The 18,201-nt window shown below is 41.7% G+C and overlaps 1 protein-coding gene across 2 annotated transcripts in view; it reads right to left on the bottom strand.

The window, feature by feature from the left end:
- The window catches only part of CASZ1 (castor zinc finger 1), a 265,091-nt gene that overhangs the window by 61,716 nt on the left and 185,174 nt on the right, over window positions 1–18,201 (bottom strand). The window contains exon 1 of one of the 2 annotated variants that reach the window (XM_063436195.1): window positions 5,115–5,144. The exons of the other annotated variant lie outside the window; for it this stretch is intronic. The gene's annotated coding sequence lies outside the window, so the exon portion shown is untranslated. Of the gene's footprint in view, window positions 1–5,114; window positions 5,145–18,201 lie in introns of those variants that run through there. 2 annotated transcript variants of the gene reach the window in all.

Below are 18,201 nucleotides of genomic sequence, written 5' to 3'. Positions count from 1 at the left end.
CTACACTCAGAGCAAACAAAAACCTCACAGGCCCCTTGAATAGCATGATTGCGATCACTTCTCTTACCAAGTCGGGTATCCAAACCAGTGAAAAAACTAACATACCAAATCCTTGTTTTGACTCTGTTACTGATAGCTGGACATTGGGCGTCGCAACAGATCCCATCACGAGAAGATCTAATACAACAAGTATCTACTAACTGTTCCTATGAAAAAATGGAAGCAAATCCAACCTCACAAGACTAGGATCACCATATAAACATGTTAGATGTGGGACTCTTTTCTACTCAGATCAACAAAACACACCCAACAAGACAACCACATAAGCCAACACATGATTCGCACCTGGAATCACAAGTCACAAAAAACAATTGAGACAGTGGCAACAATGCATCTTATTATACTCAACCGAAACAAGCGATAGGTAACGAAAAGAGCCACAGGAGAAAGTTAAGGGTTTACCCCCTCTTCACCACGTTTCCACATCCCTTCCACTGTCCTCCTGAGGTATTTACTTCTATCCAATTTAAAGATTCTATTTAACCCCTTAAGGACACATGACATGTGTGACATGTCATGAATCCCTTTTATTCCAGAAGCTTGGTCCTTAAGGGGTTAACTGACGTCACAGATGGAATTCTCTAACTAAATAACAATCAAAGTACATTATTTTGAGCATTACTGTAATTTTCTCGGAAACCGCTGATTGTACTTGCTAAACATTCTGTCTGTGAGGTATAATCCTAAACAGAAATAATCTTCAATAAACTTTCACATTGAAAAAAAAATATATCAAATAAAGGGAAATACAATTCAGACTAGGCATCGGCAGACATTCTCTTCTCTCATATGTCTGAGCTGTCCTCACAAAACAGGGTGGCAAAAGTGCGCTATTTTAACATAATCACCATTTTGAAATATGTCTCAAACTTCGCAAATCTGGTGTTATTCTAAAAAACATAATTATTTATCACAGAGTTGGTTAGCAATTAGGCTCGTACACGGAGCTACTTGTGACTGGTGTAAAATGCAGACTGAAGGCCTAAGATGATTTAATTGCAGGCCCGGAGATCGAAATTTTCCTGTGTATCCTACATTAAAAATGTGCTATGGTCATACATTTTACTTACGGATAAAGCATTTTATCATCGCTGTCTGAATTCCTACATCTTTAACCCTACGGTAGGTCTGCACACATAGAGAAACAGCCATCCTTAAACAAGATGTACACTTTCCAAATACACATATCGCTGTCACAAAGGTGGTAAATGGGGCAGGGATGGGGTACAGACAATGATTTGTCTTCCAGATAATCTAATTTCCAACAATCACTGGACTCTGCTTTATTAATAAAACGGACACCCAAACCCGGAACATTCAGGCTAAAAAGGCATATTTGGCTAACGGGGGAACTTGTTAAACTGCTATTTTGATCTAAATTGTGCAAATTCAGAATTAATTTCATCAAACCTAAGAATGAAATAGACCTTCAATGATGGCAAGCTTCTAGTAAACACAACCCTAATTTAGGGGCATGCCAATATTCCCCAAAATGTCCATTCCAATGATAGGACCGGTATCTATAATACGCACCTTGAACTGCCTGGCAATACCTTTTTTGCCTTCCTTTTATCTACCAAATCCTCTAGATCGCAAGCTCTTGTGAGCTCAGAGCTTTGTCAGTGGGCTCAGGTGTAAAAGCCAAGTCTGGGGCAAAGTTCTAAAACTGCAGCAATGGGCAGGAACATTCCGCTGGTTTCCATGGTGACTGCTTCACGTTCAGAACTTTGCCCTTGAATGAACCAATAACGTGTTTTTAATATGTAGTCCCGTGAGGCTGGTCTGTTTACCTTGCCCTTGTATAAGCACCAGTAATCTCTTGTATTAGGCTGGTTCTCTATACAGAAGGGGAATAAATAACGATGCCATTAGCCGTCTGTGTACATGTATGTATTTTCCAGTAGCCTGTAATTCTTTGTGTACTAAGGCGTGGCACAATGTTTACATTAGTACAGTTGGCACAGGGACTGCTACAGCTCTTTAATCCTGTTAGCAGGTAGTCTCGATTCTTTAGACTTCTTAGTGAGTATTTGTAAACTAGATATATAATGGAAAATTATAGGAAAATTATAGTGAAAGTCATGATGAGAAAATCGGATTATCCCTCAATTCAATTCTACCAAGACAGCCCACACAGTGCCTTCTCCATTTTTCCCATAACTGCCAATGCCAGGGGTCCCGGTAATCAAATAAAATTGAAAATCATCTTCCCATTAAATTCAATTAGCTGCAATTTCTAAAGCCTATCAGAGATTTTAATTACTAAATTATAAATTTCTTCAATGCTAAATTGAAGACCCAAAAACCCCCACATCATTCTGTTTCAGTAAAAATAAAACAAGAAGCCTGAGACAGCAGAGATCCTTCTTATCTATATGTGACAGTTCCTCGGCTAATATCCCGGATCACTGACGATCATTCCATGTTACATGATAACCTTTCACCCCCAGATAAACCAGGCTTGCTTCCAACGCATCCTCTTTGGCACGTGGAGATATTTATATGAAAAGGCTTAACACCCAACATGCAAACGAAAGGACAGGAGTAACCTATACTATGGAATAAGAGGGGCAGAGCTTAACTTATGACAGTATAGAAGACAATCTGCAGACAAGTGATGACTAATCACACACCACAAGTCATAACGTACTCCCGGGTAAAAGAGTCAGGACAAGTGATATGGCTCTAGGCTGCATACTATCGGCTTAAGTCCATAATAACGCCAAAACAGGCTGTGTCATTCGATTAACGGGGACCGGCGTGGTGTGAAAAACGTGACACAGGCACTGGACCATATAAATTCTGGTGCCAAAAGGATCCACCAGACACTCGCCATTAGTACATTTAGATACGTCAGTATCAAAACGCAGCTTCAATTCACATTCTGCGTCGGTGCCCAGAGGACAGTATGTCACCCTGGCATACGTTTACCAAGTCCCATAGACATGTGATGGGGTTTACTCCAAATAATAAGGAAATCTCAGATTTTAGGTCACAACTGTGGAAATAAAAAAGAGCTGATTCTATTATAATATATTATACTATTCTGTGTCATAATGAAATAAATATCTCAAAGCGGAGCTCTAAACCATGTTGTAAGATTTAAAAATACACGTAACATATCCAGTTTGGCCAGATTGTAAGTTCAGTTTCACCATAGCAGAGTGTTTATCACACTCTGGCCTCCATTTCATACTTGGATAATCTTTTGAAATTTTTTTATATTTTTAGATAAAGTTTGAAAATTATTTTTTCAAAATATTGTAATGTCAAAAAATATATCATATATATAAAAATGTGCAAGTATATCAAAAATATACAAATATAAAAAGAAAAAAAATTCAAAATAATAAATTATTTGAGACGCTTATCCAAAGCCTGTATTTGTTTATCTGCTGTGTATCTTCCTGGGGTTATTGTAAAATGGGTTAAATTGCTGTTTTTTAGCATTTATTATTTTTTAGAACATTCTGATTTTTAGGGATGAACATTCAGAGATCTCCTATAAACCATACATCCTGGTTATATTTTGAGCAATGCTATATTTCCTTAGATTTTCATTAGAATTTTCTACAATTGATCTATTGCGTGAACCGATCTTGGCCCTGCAGGAGGGAGGCTACAGTGATGGCCTGATTGCACGATTTGAAGTCACTGGCTTGGTGACATCACAACTTTCAACCACAAACAGCATGAGACTATAACAGCTCTTCTATCTGTGGTCATAGAAGCCAAGCCAGTGTGTTGTCAAAGATCATGCCCTCAGCAATTATTGGATTGGCTGGAGGATGGGGGTATTTTAATAATTATTCCAATGATTTCCCAAACCAGTAGACAATTGTGTTGTTCTAATGCTCAGTAAATGGGGTTTCACAAATTAATATTATTATTATTATTTATATAACGCCATCACATTCCGTAGCGCAGCACAATGATTACAATATCAGGTTTACGTGGCATAAATGACAGCTTGCAAAGACTCACCACATTCTGCAATGACTATTGTCTATTTAATTTAATACACTCAATAGTGAAGAAGTTGGTGAATACCTAAAGACAAAAACTGTAAATTGGGAGTCAGTGAGGCTGGGCTTATAGAAACATATTGTATGTTTAAAGCGTTACTCCACTGGTGTGAAGAGGCCATGGTGCCTGGAGGCTGAATACACAGCTATGGAACACTGCACACATAGAGTTTAACCCAGCTCCTGCAGCATCAATGGGGTGCCATTAACCAGCCCAGCTAATGTGAATTCTGTGCATATTTGGCATCTTTGTCAGCACGCAGAGCATGCTGGCAACAGGCAGCCAATGGCCGCACAACCCCCTCCCTCTTTTCAGGCTGAGGGAGAACTTCCCGGCGAGCCTCGGCACTGGAGAGGAAGATTAGTTGTCTCTTTAACAATAACCAAAATCAGTGGTTTTTCATTTAAGCAGATTGGCATGGAGTCTGAGCAAATGGTGAGCCTGATATAATACGTCTTTGTTGTTACTGAAATTAAGTCTCTTCTTCTTCTCAATGGCCCAATTTTATCCTATGTAAGTGCCCTCCCCCAAAGAACGATTTACTTACCTTCCATCAAGTGGCGAACTGGTCACCAAACTGTAGCTCCGCCTCCCTGTCTGAGATTATCAGTCTCCATGATCTCAGCCAATCCAGTGCTTCCCATAGAGAAGCACTGGAAGGCATCGCTACAACACCAAACACAGATAGCTCGGATCTCATTCAGCCCAGATTCCATTAAGGTCAATGTGGGCCAACAGAGGAATAAAGACATCATCAGGGAGTTAAAAAAGCGCTGAATCACAGATCATATTGTGTCTTCCAAAATATCTCTGGGTTTCCATTTGTTTTATCTACCAAATACTTTTTGGAAACACACTGATCGAACACTACTGCCAGCAAGCTGAGGATCATAGGAGTCACAGTCCATGGATACAATTCGGATCCAAAGGAAATACACCAGCTCTATAGGATCCAACAAAAAAAGGAACAAAAAAATGCAAACTGTATACAGTGACATATCCAATCTAGCAGGAGTATATAAACTCACCTTCCCCGTGCGAAGCATTCCCTGTACCTCTGACGTGAAAAATTTGATATCTTTCCTTGTCTTTAGCCGTTGCTAAGTTTTAGAACAGAGATTTTGGCAGTCGCGTCCAGCAACAAGCAAACAAACACTCGTTAATTATACTGGTAAAGTTTTTTTCTTCAAATAAAAATAAAACCGGCCAAACTTGATTGTCTTGTTTAAATCTTTGTCTTTCTCTTAGAATTAGTAATCAGTTTCAGTTAGAAGCTCCCAAACTTCACGTTTCTTTTGCAATAGGACACGAGAATTGCAAAACAAATGGTGAGGAGGAGATGGTATAAAATGCCTCTAAACACCGCATCTCCTAAATATAATGAGGAAAGCAGGTGTCTTGGTGGAAATGAAATAAATCGCTGGTTTAAATGTCCAAAAATATTTTAGAAAAACTTAATTAAATGGGACATTCAAGGCTTGTTTTTGTATTAGAATACAAGCCCTTTTATTAATGGAAGCTGGGGTACAAGGCCGGTCAACCACATGATATAAGGTTCTATAAATTCATAATTAGGTAAATAAACATAACAAACATATAAAATACTAAAGAGATGGAACTGCTGAAACGTTTACTGCCCATCAGAGTGAAACCTGAACCTGTATACTGGTCATCTTGAGTAACAGTATATTGTGACACCACTTGGCCATTAACTCTCACTAGACCAACAGGCGACATCATTACACACAAAGATAGTCAGAATGTTCTGGTGGATATTTCAAATGAGAAGAATCTATCTGCAAATTATTCTTGTGTCAAGTTTACAGATCAGGCAGCTGGATAGGCCACGAAGCCGCACACACGGCCGTCTGATGTCGTCACTCTTTGGTGTTGAGTAAGTAAAAACTGTTACCCTGTCAGTTTTGCCTCTTTCAGTTATCTATACAATACAAGGTAGAAGAAAGGACCAGAACTGGACACATTTATCACCTGCTAGGCTCTCCGGGCTATTTTATTTCGTACAAATAGTTGATCTATAAGGGCATAGAAATGAACAATATGTAATATGTAAGTGAGAAGATGACATAGGTGGTGATTCAGAGACGAGCTTGGAGAATGCATTAAAGCAGGAGCGACCAGAAGGTAGACTGGCAAAGCATCATGGGATTGGAGTACTTTTCGGTAAGCGCTATGACGGAGGACTGAAGTGGTTTGAGGGAGAGATACAGACTGTATATAAATATGACGCCATTACATCATTGTAATATTTCTAATAAGGCAAGTCGTTAATATATCTGTTCCTTAATTGGTTTATAACTAAATCTGTTGGATGTTGAAAATCGGAGCCCTCAACTATTTGGCTTCGGGTATTTTAATCCCGTAGAACCTTCATTGGGGGCATTATGTTTCCATATCTGGGGCAAGTGGTTCTTTTCTTTTGCCAATTATTTTAAGCGTAAGATAAACAATAAAATCTGCAATGATTGATTGCGCTGATTATCACCTCCTTGTTACTCCTCCAATAAGCTCAGGGCACTAATGGAGCAATTTAGGGAGAAGCTCCGGCACCACTCATTTGCTTATATAATTTTGGGTGTGTTTTGTATGAGGTTTCCACCTTTTAGCATAAAAAGATCTGGGCAGCAAATCCACAAAAGTCATCCAAAATCCCAGGACAAAATGGCAGCGGAAAAATCAATAGCAAAAGCTCACTCACAGACGTAACATTTGGTTTCTGTATTTAAATAAAATATAATAAAAAGAAGAGGAAATAACTACTACTGAAATAATGCAATTAATGTTTCATTGCTCCTCCGTACTCGCCAGCGAATTAACAACTTACCGTGTCTGCTTTCTCCGTGATACATAACTAAAGGTTGATCTTGTTTTACATGCAGGTCAATGTATCGTAGAAATGTCGCACCTGAAAACTGTCCCCATTTGATTGTGACAATTGTGACAGTGGCCGGCAGGTCTGGTAATATGGCCATTTCCTGCTGTTGGTGAGTATAATGACCCTCATTCATGTGCAAAGTGACACAAACAGGGTCTATAAGGGGCTCTATAATTCTAGATTGGTTTTGTGTGCTTAACATTTCCTTAATATAAGTCTCTACCTCCTCTGATGACTGACTTTCCCTGTTTCCCTATTCTTCCCTCCAATTTAGGTTAGATTCACAAGTAATAATTAGGGATCTACCAATATTGATTTAATAGAGCCGATAGCCGATAACTTACCGATATTTTGTACAGTTACCATTTAGAAAAAATAAACAATTTCTACCTGAACATGTTTATTATTATTTATTTTTATAAATCTCTCTTTTTTTATTAAGTGGTAAATGCACAAAATATACATGCCAGTCAGATTATTTCATGTTTTCAAGAATATTTAGTGCTCCTCTTACCTCCCCTCCCTCTGTGTTCCTCTGATTTGCCTGTCCCTTAGTGTTCCTCTCCCCTCCCCTCCCTCTTCCTTAGTGTTCCTCTCTCTGTCCCTTAGTTCTCCCCTCCAGGGCCCTTAGTGTTCCCCTCCCTGTCCCTAAATATTCCTCTAATCTCCCCGCCCCTTCCTGTCCCTTAGTGTTCCTCTCTCTGTCCCTTAGTTCTCCCCTCCCTGTCCCTTAGTGTTCCCATCCCTGTCCCTTAGTATTCCTCTAATCTCCCCGCCCCTTCCTGTCCCTTAGTGTTCTCCTCCAATCCCTGTACCTTAGTGTTCCCCTCCCTGTCCCTTAGTGTTCCCATCCCTGTCCCTTAGTATTCCTCTAATCTCCCCGCCCCTTCCTGTCCCTTAGTGTTCTCCTCCAATCCCTGTACCTTAGTGTTCCCCTCCCTGTCCCTTAGTGTTCCCCTCCAGGGCCCTTAGTGTTCCCCTCCCTGTCCCTTAGTATTCCTCTAATCTCCCCGCCCCTTCCTGTCCCTTAGTTCTCCCCTCCCGAGCCCTTAGTGTTCCCCTCCCTGTCCCTTAGTATTCCTCTAATCTCCCCGCCCCTTCCTGTTTCTTAGTGTTCTCCTCCAATCCCTGTCCCTTAGTGTTCCCCTCCCTGTCCCTTAGTTCTCCCCTCCCGAGCCCTTAGTGTTCCCCTCCAGGGCCCTTAGTGTTCCCCTCCCTGTCCCTTAGTATTCCTCTAATCTCCCCGCCCCTTCCTGTTTCTTAGTGTTCTCCTCCAATCCCTGTCCCTTAGTGTTCCCCTACCTGTCCCTTAGTTCTCCCCTCCCGAGCCCTTAGTGTTCCCCTCCAGGGCCCTTAGTGTTCCCCTCCCTGTCCCTTAGTATTCCTCTAATCTCCCCGCCCCTTCCTGTCCCTTAGTGTTCTCCTCCAATCCCTGTACCTTAGTGTTCCCCTCCCCTCCCTGTCCCTTAGTGTTCCCCTCCCCTCCCTGTCCTCTAGTGTCCTCCCCCCCCTCCCCCCCTTGTGCCTCATTACCTCTCTCTCGTGGAGCGGACCAAGATACAGGAGCTTCAGTTTCCTGTACCCGTCAGACTGACAGGAAGTGCTCTCTCAGTGTGCACTTCCTGTCAGTACGGCCAGGTACAGGAAGCTGTAGCTCCTGTTCCACGGTCCGCTCTGCTACACTCCACCATGCTACACTGAGTGACTGGTAGGGGGGAGCGCTTCCTTCCTGTCAGTCACTCAATTATTGCGCCCCCAGAGCCGGTGCGCTCTAATGCGGCCGCGTGTTCCGCCTTATGGATGCGCCGGCCCTGCGTGTGCTGGGCCACTGTCACCTCTCACATTATCGGCAATATCGGTATCAATAGTGGCCGATACAGATATTTGCCAAAATCCAGAATAACGGCCAAACCTGTAAATCCCTTGAAAGAATTGACACCTTAACATGAGAACAGTATTTCCAACAAGTTCACTGTTGTTGCACCTTTGAAAATGGGCCCTATACCTTAAACTGAATCCTCCAGATGGGGCGTCATTGAATCTTGTAATGTGATTATAGAAACCTTTTCATATCCAGCACCAAATACCAGAAAACTCTTTCTTTCAAGAGAGGAAGATTAGATTCCTAAACGCAACAAGTGATATCTGATTGGGCGGAAAGGATCTAAGATTCCTAAACAAAATTGTTTATAGCTTTTAATAGAGTCTTAAACATGACATGTGATCCTTAAACAGGGGAGTAAAGCTCTGCACATCATATGGGATTCGTGAAATAGTGTATTCCGAGAGTCTAAAGCACAGTATGGGACTAAACTCCTAAACATAGTCTATGATCATGTAGACGAAAGAGTGGGCTGGGATTTGCTTAACAAAAATCATTGTCCAGAGCTTTCATCGGGCGATAAGAAAAGTTACAATAATGCAACCAAAACCAGTTAATTAGTGGTTATTGTCAAAGGTTCGAAAAGGTTGTCAAATGCTCTAAATCTCATGAGATTCGGGTATTAAAACGAGTGGAGTAAAGTCGCAATGGCTGCTCTTCATTGCAAAGTCTACAAATGTCTTTACTAACGTGACCGTACCTTTTCTATAATCCTTCAGCTTCCAGGACTCTGGGATAATGAACGTGCAGAGCTGAGCAGTTATTATAATATACACCTCATGTCTGTTGCTGTTTACAAAAATCGGAGAACAAATCTAGCCACTGTGTCTTGGTACCGTGGGATCACAGAGCAAACATCATGGAGAGATAGCGTGGCAAGGACTGTCACCGTGCGGATGTGCAAGATCTATTTGTTTGCTTCTACACATCAGCCCCCCCCAGATTTAGAAGAGTTTGAATTCTCCTCCCTCCTTCTAGAGCCACATTTTCCATCTCGCAAACCCATCATATTCTGTGTGTCTAGTGGGCCATGAATTATCTTTTATATCAGTTATAGGGGCCGTTTAGCTAGTGTCTAAAATAATCACCAAACCTTTATTCTTATCCACACACTAGTTAATGGTGTAGAAACCTCCCAGGATTGGGGTAATAAGGTAAAATAATGCTAGGAGAAACATCCCAGGATGGGGGTAATAAGGTAAAATAATGCTAGGAGAAACAGCACAGGATGGGGGTAATAAGGTAAAATAATGCTAGGAGAAACATCTCAGGATGGGGTAATAAGGAAAATAATGCTAGGAGAAACAGCACAGGATGGGGGTAATAAGGTAAAATGATGCTAGGAGAAACATCCCAGGATGGGGGTAATAAGGTAAAATAATGCTGGGAGAAACAGCACAGGATGGGGGTAATATGGAAAATAATGCTAGGAGAAACAGCACAGGATGGGGTAATAAGGTAAAATAATGCTAGGAGAAACATCCCAGGATGGGGGTAATAAGGTAAAATAATGCTGGGAGAAACAGCACAGGATGGGGGTAATAAGGAAAATAATGCTAGGAGAAACAGCACAGGATGGGGGTAATAAGGAAAATAATGCTAGGAGAAACAGCACAGGATGGGGGTAATAAGGAAAATAATGCTAGGAGAAACCTCCCAGGATGGGGTAATAAGGTAAAATAATGCTAGGAGAAACCTCCCAGGATGGGGTAATAAGGTAAAATAATGCTAGGAGAAACAGCACAGGATGGGGGTAATAAGGAAAAATAATGCTAGGAGAAACCTCCCAGGATGGGGTAATAAGGTAAAATAATGCTAGGAGAAACAGCACAGGATGGGGGTAATAAGGAAAAATAATGCTAGGAGAAACAGCACAGGATGGGGGTAATAAGGTAAATAATGCTAGGAGAAACATCACAGGATGGGGGTAATAAGATAAAATAATGCTAGGAGAAACAGCACAGGATGGGGGTAATAAGGTAAAATAATGCTAGGAGAAACAGCACAGGATGGGGGTAATAAGATAAAATAATGCTAGGAGAAACAGCACAGGATGGGGGTAATAAGGAAAATAATGCTAGGAGAAACAGCACAGGATGGGGGTAATAAGGTAAAATAATGCTAGGAGAAACAGCACAGGATGGGGGTAATAAGGAAATTAATGCTAGGAGAAACAGCACAGGATGGGGGTAATAAGGTAAAATAATGCTAGGAGAAACAGCACAGGATGGGGGTAATAAGGTAAAATAATGCTAGGAGAAACAGCACAGGATGGGGGTAATAAGGTAAAATAATGCTAGGAGAAACAGCACAGGATGGGGGTAATAAGGTAAAATAATGCTAGGAGAAACAGCACAGGATGGGGGTAATAAGGTAAAGTTATACCAGGAGAAACAGCACAGGAAGGGGGTAATGGTAGGGGGCAAGGCCAGGATAGGAGGTAATAAGGTAAGGTAATGCTAGGAGACAGCCCTGGAAGGGGGTAATGGTAGGGGCAAAGCCCAGGATAGGAGGTAATAAGGTAAGGTAATGCTAGGAGACACAGCCCAGGAAGGGGGTAATGGTAGGGGCAAAGCCCAGGATAGGAGGTAATAAGGTAAGGTAATTCTAGGAGACAGCCCAGGAAGGGGGTAATGGTAGGGGCAAAGCCCAGGATAGGAGGTAATAAGGTAAGGTAATGCTAGGAGACACAGCCCAGGATGAGGAGAAACAAAGTATCTCTGTGTGGCGTGTCCACATCCCAAATGGCTATTCATAACTACTGAAATTCTTATTTTGAAAAGACATGGACATATGCTCACTTATAGCTTGAGAAGTGACAGTATAGTGGCTACTATCCTCAACACAGAAAATAAAGAGGGCTAGGCTGAAGGCGCGGGCAACAAACGAGGATGAAGAGGACAGGGTTTGCCAACTGAGAGATACTTCAACCACGACCACCGATTGGTTAGCATAGTAAGGGTATATCGCACACAGGACATTTGGCTGACCTGGATTAACTCGATAGGCTGTGAAAATGGGCTATTTCTTAAAATTGTAGACAGCAGAAACATTTTTATTAAGATATCTTTGCTTGCTTCCGACATGTTTTGAAATAAAATACATATGTTTCATAAAGGGTGTGAGGGATCTCTTTAAGTCAACTGTCAAAATGTTGTAAAAATAACACAATGGATGGCTGTACAGCAAACTAAAACGACTCTTAGTTTAAACAATGAACGTAGGGCCACACCTTCTTAGTTTGTCACTTTCAATGCAAATTAGCAAAGGTTACGCTTCTCTGCACCCAAACAGTCTGATCATTTTTTTTTTGTTTCTATGGAGATAAGATAACAGCTTTAAAGCTGCAAACAGGTAGAGATTTCGACTGTGGACACTTTATTGCTCAGCGGGACACTTGCTCAGCCATACCCCTGCTGACAAACTACAACTCTCACAATCCCCAGGTAGACAGTTGTAGACAGCCTCCTCCGGCAGTTTAGCTTCATTTTGTCTTTTTGAGTCTCTATGTCCATGAAAAGTGAGATTTAAAAGATTACTCTATTCTTACACGCATTTCCATTTATATCTAGGAATTGATTTTTAGAAATGAGGGGATATTTTCCTTCCAGCCCAACACATGCAAACCAGGTTATAGCATAAATGTGTGTATTATCCTTGAGAAATGTAAAGCGTCAGTAAAATTAGATCTGAAGGTTATTTTTTTTTTTTAAATATATGCTATTTTGGGGCAGCAGATGAAGCGTATCTAGTGCCACTCAAGGGCAAAGATCTAAAAGTGGAGCAATCGCTTAGGCAACCAATCTACCAATTGCTCCACTCTCCACACTTTGCAGCAGAATTGCACCTTAAAAATATAAAATGAGCAACACACAAAAACAGGTAGTTTTATTCACTAACAATGAACACAATGTTGTTCCCACGGACAGTATCGCTTCCAGACAAGAGCTAGTACTGACATTCCATCGGAATCACATGAAATGGAGAGCTGTATCCAGACACCCGATTTGGGGAATGTAAAAGCAAACTGAGACTTTCACAAGGCACGCTATGGACACTTGCCCCAGCACCATTTTTAACGAGCACTGATCAAGGACAATGGGTGTGGCCATATGTCCACCCCATGCTAAAACAGTCACTCCTTTGCATAAAACATTGAAAATGATATATAACGTGTGTTCTCCATATTTACATGTGAATTAAATTATACTAAAGAATTCAGTTCAATCCTGGCACGGCCAGGGCACATAGTTCGTTGAAGGAGGAGAAAGATAAACATTGTTTCTCCTCTTGCACATACAATGTTCAATGATGGGAATGGGTAGCATTTATAACCATGAATGACATGGAGCCAAGATGGACCTAAATAGAGCAGTGTGGATTCATTTTACTTTACAAAGTTGGTAAATAGCGATATGTAAACACAATATTAGAAATCCAAGGAAGTGATGATTCTCCTTCAAAGAGGTAAAATGCGTTGATACTTGTTGCTAGTGGCACATGAAATGGAAATTCTGTAAAAAATGGTTATTTTATTTCCTGTTCTGCCTCCAGGTTAAACCTGGCAGGTTTCAGAATATAGGCAGAATGCTATTTAGGAGCTTTGCAAACTTTGATCCATGTAGGTTCCTATAAAATGAAGAAGGATGTGTTGTGAGCTCTGTCTGATGAATTCATTTCTCAGCTGGCTGAGGAGCAGCACTGGAGCAAAAGTGACTAAGTGGAATGTATAGACATGTATTTGATTCTGCAGCACAGTGCAATGCAATACAAACACAGAGTAAACTATTATCAGATGTGATATTTCAGTTATCTGCTTGTACACGAATGCATATAAACGCATTTTCCATTTATACCTCCAAAATAAATATGTCTGGTGATATATTTGGCCCTGCGGGAGAGAAGTGGCTAGGAGAGTCGGTCAGCGTATATTATAGCCGCAAGCACTTCACACTGGGCCTCAGCAAGTGTTCTGTTTATTCAAAGACACTCGCACTGCATGATGCTGCCTTGTTAAAGAAACAGATTGTTCTCCCATCCGCCATAATGTATTGGTCATGTATAGACATCCCTTGCCCAGATTTCTTGTGCTTCTTCTGGATGACGGTAATGAGAGTTGCAGTGTAACACTGTTTGATCCATGCTGTTTAACTGGACGAGCACACCCATCATCCTCAACTAAGGAGACAAAACTTTAATGCAGCCAAAGTAGGAAGGTTTTCCTGAACAGTCTCAGACAAACTATGGCACTCAGGCAGCTAACGTCTAACACTCCCAGCCTGGCAGGGGAATGCCAAACCCCTCCTAATTGCCCTGTCAGACATGCACATGTTAAATCCTTCAGTGTTGTACACACAGAGGGAATTCATTCTCTGCTACACGACACTCATCTGGCTTTATCTGGACTTGCAACAGGTTTCTCCCCTATCCAAGGGCCTGGGGATTTGCTCCCATGCTATTCTGGGAAAACGGCAAATCATTGGTTTTGTCGGGTTTGCAATGATTTTCTGTGTGTGACATAGAATGTTCTTGTGTATCATGTAACATGTTCCCCCTGAACAATGCGACTTGCGGCTGGTTCTCGAAGCGGACTTGTAACCCTCACTAAGTGCTGTCTGGAGAGTATTTGTGCCTAGCATGGGGTCCTATTAATGTCAAGCTACAGTCAGACTGAGATAAGCAGCTGCAATTATCAGGGATTTCCTATCTTATTTGGAGTCCCTATTATCTAATAATCTTTAATTTTGTGTTTTCCAAGCTTTGCTCCACAGGACATCACTAAAGAAGGGGAAAAGGGGGACGCATTTGTTTATTTCGCGTTACAATTTCTATACTTAAAAAGTAACAATATTACTACTAATAATAATAAATATATAACTCTTGCTGTAGTAACATTATTAGCGTCACAATTTCTAGACTTAAATAATAATACTAAATATATAACGAGCGTTAAATACACAGGGTTGAAGTCTGAGTGTTCTCATAGAGAGAATAAGTAAGCTGCCACCAAATCATTCTACCCCCTAAGTCAGGCTTCCCCAAACTCCAGCCCTCCAGATGTTGCTTAACTACAACTCCCATGATTCTATGATGAAATAGACATGCTGAGAATCATGGGAGTTGTAGTTCAGCAACATCTGGAGGGCCGGAGTTTGGGGAAGCCAACTCCAAGATGCAAAGCTCTGTGACAATGCACGTCCTAGGTGGAAGGATACCTGCGGTCCAACATTAACTGGGCTCACAGTGGCCGATATTTGGCTTATTAAAATCACTAGTCATTTATTTACAATGCGTATGTAGCCCACTTCCCAATATCTTCACAGAATTACTCACCAAAGGATGCATTTTGGGGAATTCAAAGTGAGTTAAACATTTTAGAAATAGAAAATTCAGAAAAGTCCAGCCTAAAATCTGAGACTGATTTTGAAATCTCAACAGTTCACAATTTAGTAAATCACCCTAGAAAAGACGTTTGACTTCCTTATGGCACATACAGCATGAGACGGTCGTTCACTCATTTCCCTCTTCAATGTAAAGCGGAATACGAAGAATTAACGATCTCATTCCTTTAATATAAGGCTATAACCAGTTGTTCACATCACATGCTCACAGTAACTATGGTTTGTTTGTTTGTTTTTAAGGGACGCAAATTCAAAATAGCCACCGCAATTTTCACATATCAGATGGTGATTACCATTAAATATTCTACAGCTTGAATAGTCAAACATATAATATTTTCTGTATTATAGTATTGTGTTAAAAAATGCAAAGGGCATTTGAGGGGATGTGTGCATTGTAAGGATCAGATTTTGGGATGGGAGAGAAATTATGGATCCTGCTTCGGGGGGACAAGAAAGGATTTATTTACTGAAATTGGAACTAAGTGGAACGGACATAGTTATGCTATGTTGGGTTAAAATTTCCAGTACCTGTTAAACAAAAAATATATTCACTAAACGCAGCATTGTATTGATCTGAAAACCCTCAGAATAACCGAGCGTAAAATAACTGAGCTTTGAAATAGGGGAATTTTATTTCCGCTCACATTTTGCAATTCAGTTTTCAATTCATTACAACTTACTATTTAATGAATAAAGTACTAATGATTATTTTTTAAATGTTATCAAATTGTATATTACTTTAGTTTTCTCGAGGACATTTCCTGTTGCAGTTGAAGTTTGTAATGAAGATGTTTTTTGACATTCGCAGGGTTTGTCGCTACACTGTGGATTGCACATTTTATGCCAAAATAACTGAATTGAGAAATACTACCAGCCAGTTATATTTACAGCTCAGTTATTTTGATCATAAATTTGCAAATCCCAACAATTCATTAGTGAATCCACCCCAACATGGTAAAACTGTCTAATTGGGCAGGCATGCTTCTACATGATGTCTGAAAATATACTAAAACGTGTGAGCCTCATAGGCATCCAGCTTCCCGTGTGACAAATTTAGCCAAAGTTAAAATGCACTTTTAAGGATGTAATCTTGTTATCTCAGACATAAAGCAGATCATCAAATATCTGACAATCACATGGAAATGTACAAGCGGATAACACTGACGGATAATTCACCGTTTGAGATTGATTATCCAGTGTAAAGACATCTCAGTGTTCTTGGCTGAAATCGTTGATTCACCCTTTTTCTAGGTACTCTCTTTGCCGTGTGTTTTGTACAAAGCTGAGTATGTCAGGTGGCAAGCACGGGTGATAGCAGAATGGGCACAATGCACATTGGCAGCACAGCCCTGTAACCAGGCTTCAGAGAGCTGAATGCAAAGAATTCTGGGGACACGCATTGACAGTCACAGGCGTTGCGCCCTAGTGTGACCTGCGCTGTGCCTCTCTGTGTTCCTATTACAAACCCTCTGCCTGCAGCTCACACACAATGACGAGGGAGGGCTTTGAAGAAAAAAGAGAAGCCGACAGCAAAACGAGGAAGGACGGTGGGTGAAGAGGAAGGGGAGAGATGATTATGGGGTGGTTCTAAATGGGAGAAAAGAAGGGGGGGCGGGTTTAAAAGGGTGAAAACACAAAAGAAAAGTACTTCACAGCTGGGTATCTCAAACTATAGAAATTACAAAAAAAGAAAACCAAACAGTGAGCGCGGGGCACATGCTGCTTGTGTCTGGCTGCCCCGGGGCATGCTGTGAGATGATGGATGGCTTGGAATGGCCTGCGAGCCCCGAGCATGTTACATCACACTATTTACATATACTGATTATCTACCAGTAACCCCTGACACAAGCTGCCAGCCTGTCTCTCTCACACACAGAAAGGGTTAAAATGCCCAGTGAACTTGAATGGGATTCTCTGTGCTAAGACTGCTAGATCTCTGTCCACTAATTGTACTTTCAGTCTGTGCTCTGCACTGCCTGAGCATAGAACCTGATCGCATGCACTGCACACTAACTGGAGGGCAGCACCTGATCACATGCACTGCACACTAACCGGAGAGCAGCACCTGATTGCATGCACTGCACACGAACCAGAGAGCAGCACCTGATCGCATGCAGTGCACACTAACCGGAGGGCAGCACCTGATCGCATGCACTGCACACTAACCGGAGAGCAGCACCTGATCGCATGCATTGCACACTAACCGGAGGGCAGCACCTGATCGCATGCACTGCACACTAACCAGAGAGCAGCACCTGATCGCATGCACTGCACACTAACCGGAGAGCAGCACCTGATTGCATGCACTGCACACTAACCGGGGGGCAGCACCTGATAGCATGCAGTGCACACTAACCGGAGGGCAGCACCTGATCGCATGCACTGCACACTAACCAGAGGGCAGCACCTGATCGCATGCACTGCACACTAACCGGAGAGCAGCACCTGATTGCATGCACTGCACACTAACCGGAGAGCAGCACCTGATCGCATGCAGTGCACACTTACCCGTAGGGCAGCACCTGATCGCATGCAGTGCACACTAACCGGAGAGCAGCACCTGATCGCATGCACTGCACACTAATTTGACAGTAACACTTGATCGCATGCACTGGGCACTAATCTGACAGTAACACCTGATCGCATGCACTGTACACTAATCTGACAGTAACACCTGATCGCATGCACTGTACACGAATCTGACAGTAACACCTGATCGCGTGCACTGCACACTAATCTGATAGTAACACCTGATCACATGCACTGTACATTAATTTAACAGCAGCATGCACTGTGTGGAGGGATGCTGGGTGAGCAGATTAGTGGAGAAGCAGTGCTTGTAGTTGTGTATGGAAGCAGTGGAGTGGTGAAGCAGTGCTTGGAAGCAGTTTAGTGGAGAAGCAGTGCTTGTAGTTGTGTATGGAAGCAGTGGAGTGGTG

Source organism: Pelobates fuscus, chromosome 11 (genome assembly GCF_036172605.1).
Source record: "Pelobates fuscus isolate aPelFus1 chromosome 11, aPelFus1.pri, whole genome shotgun sequence".
Taxonomy (NCBI): domain Eukaryota; kingdom Metazoa; phylum Chordata; class Amphibia; order Anura; family Pelobatidae; genus Pelobates; species Pelobates fuscus.
Note: the sequence above shows the minus strand (reverse complement) of the source record. Positions and strands in the feature narration are given on the sequence as shown.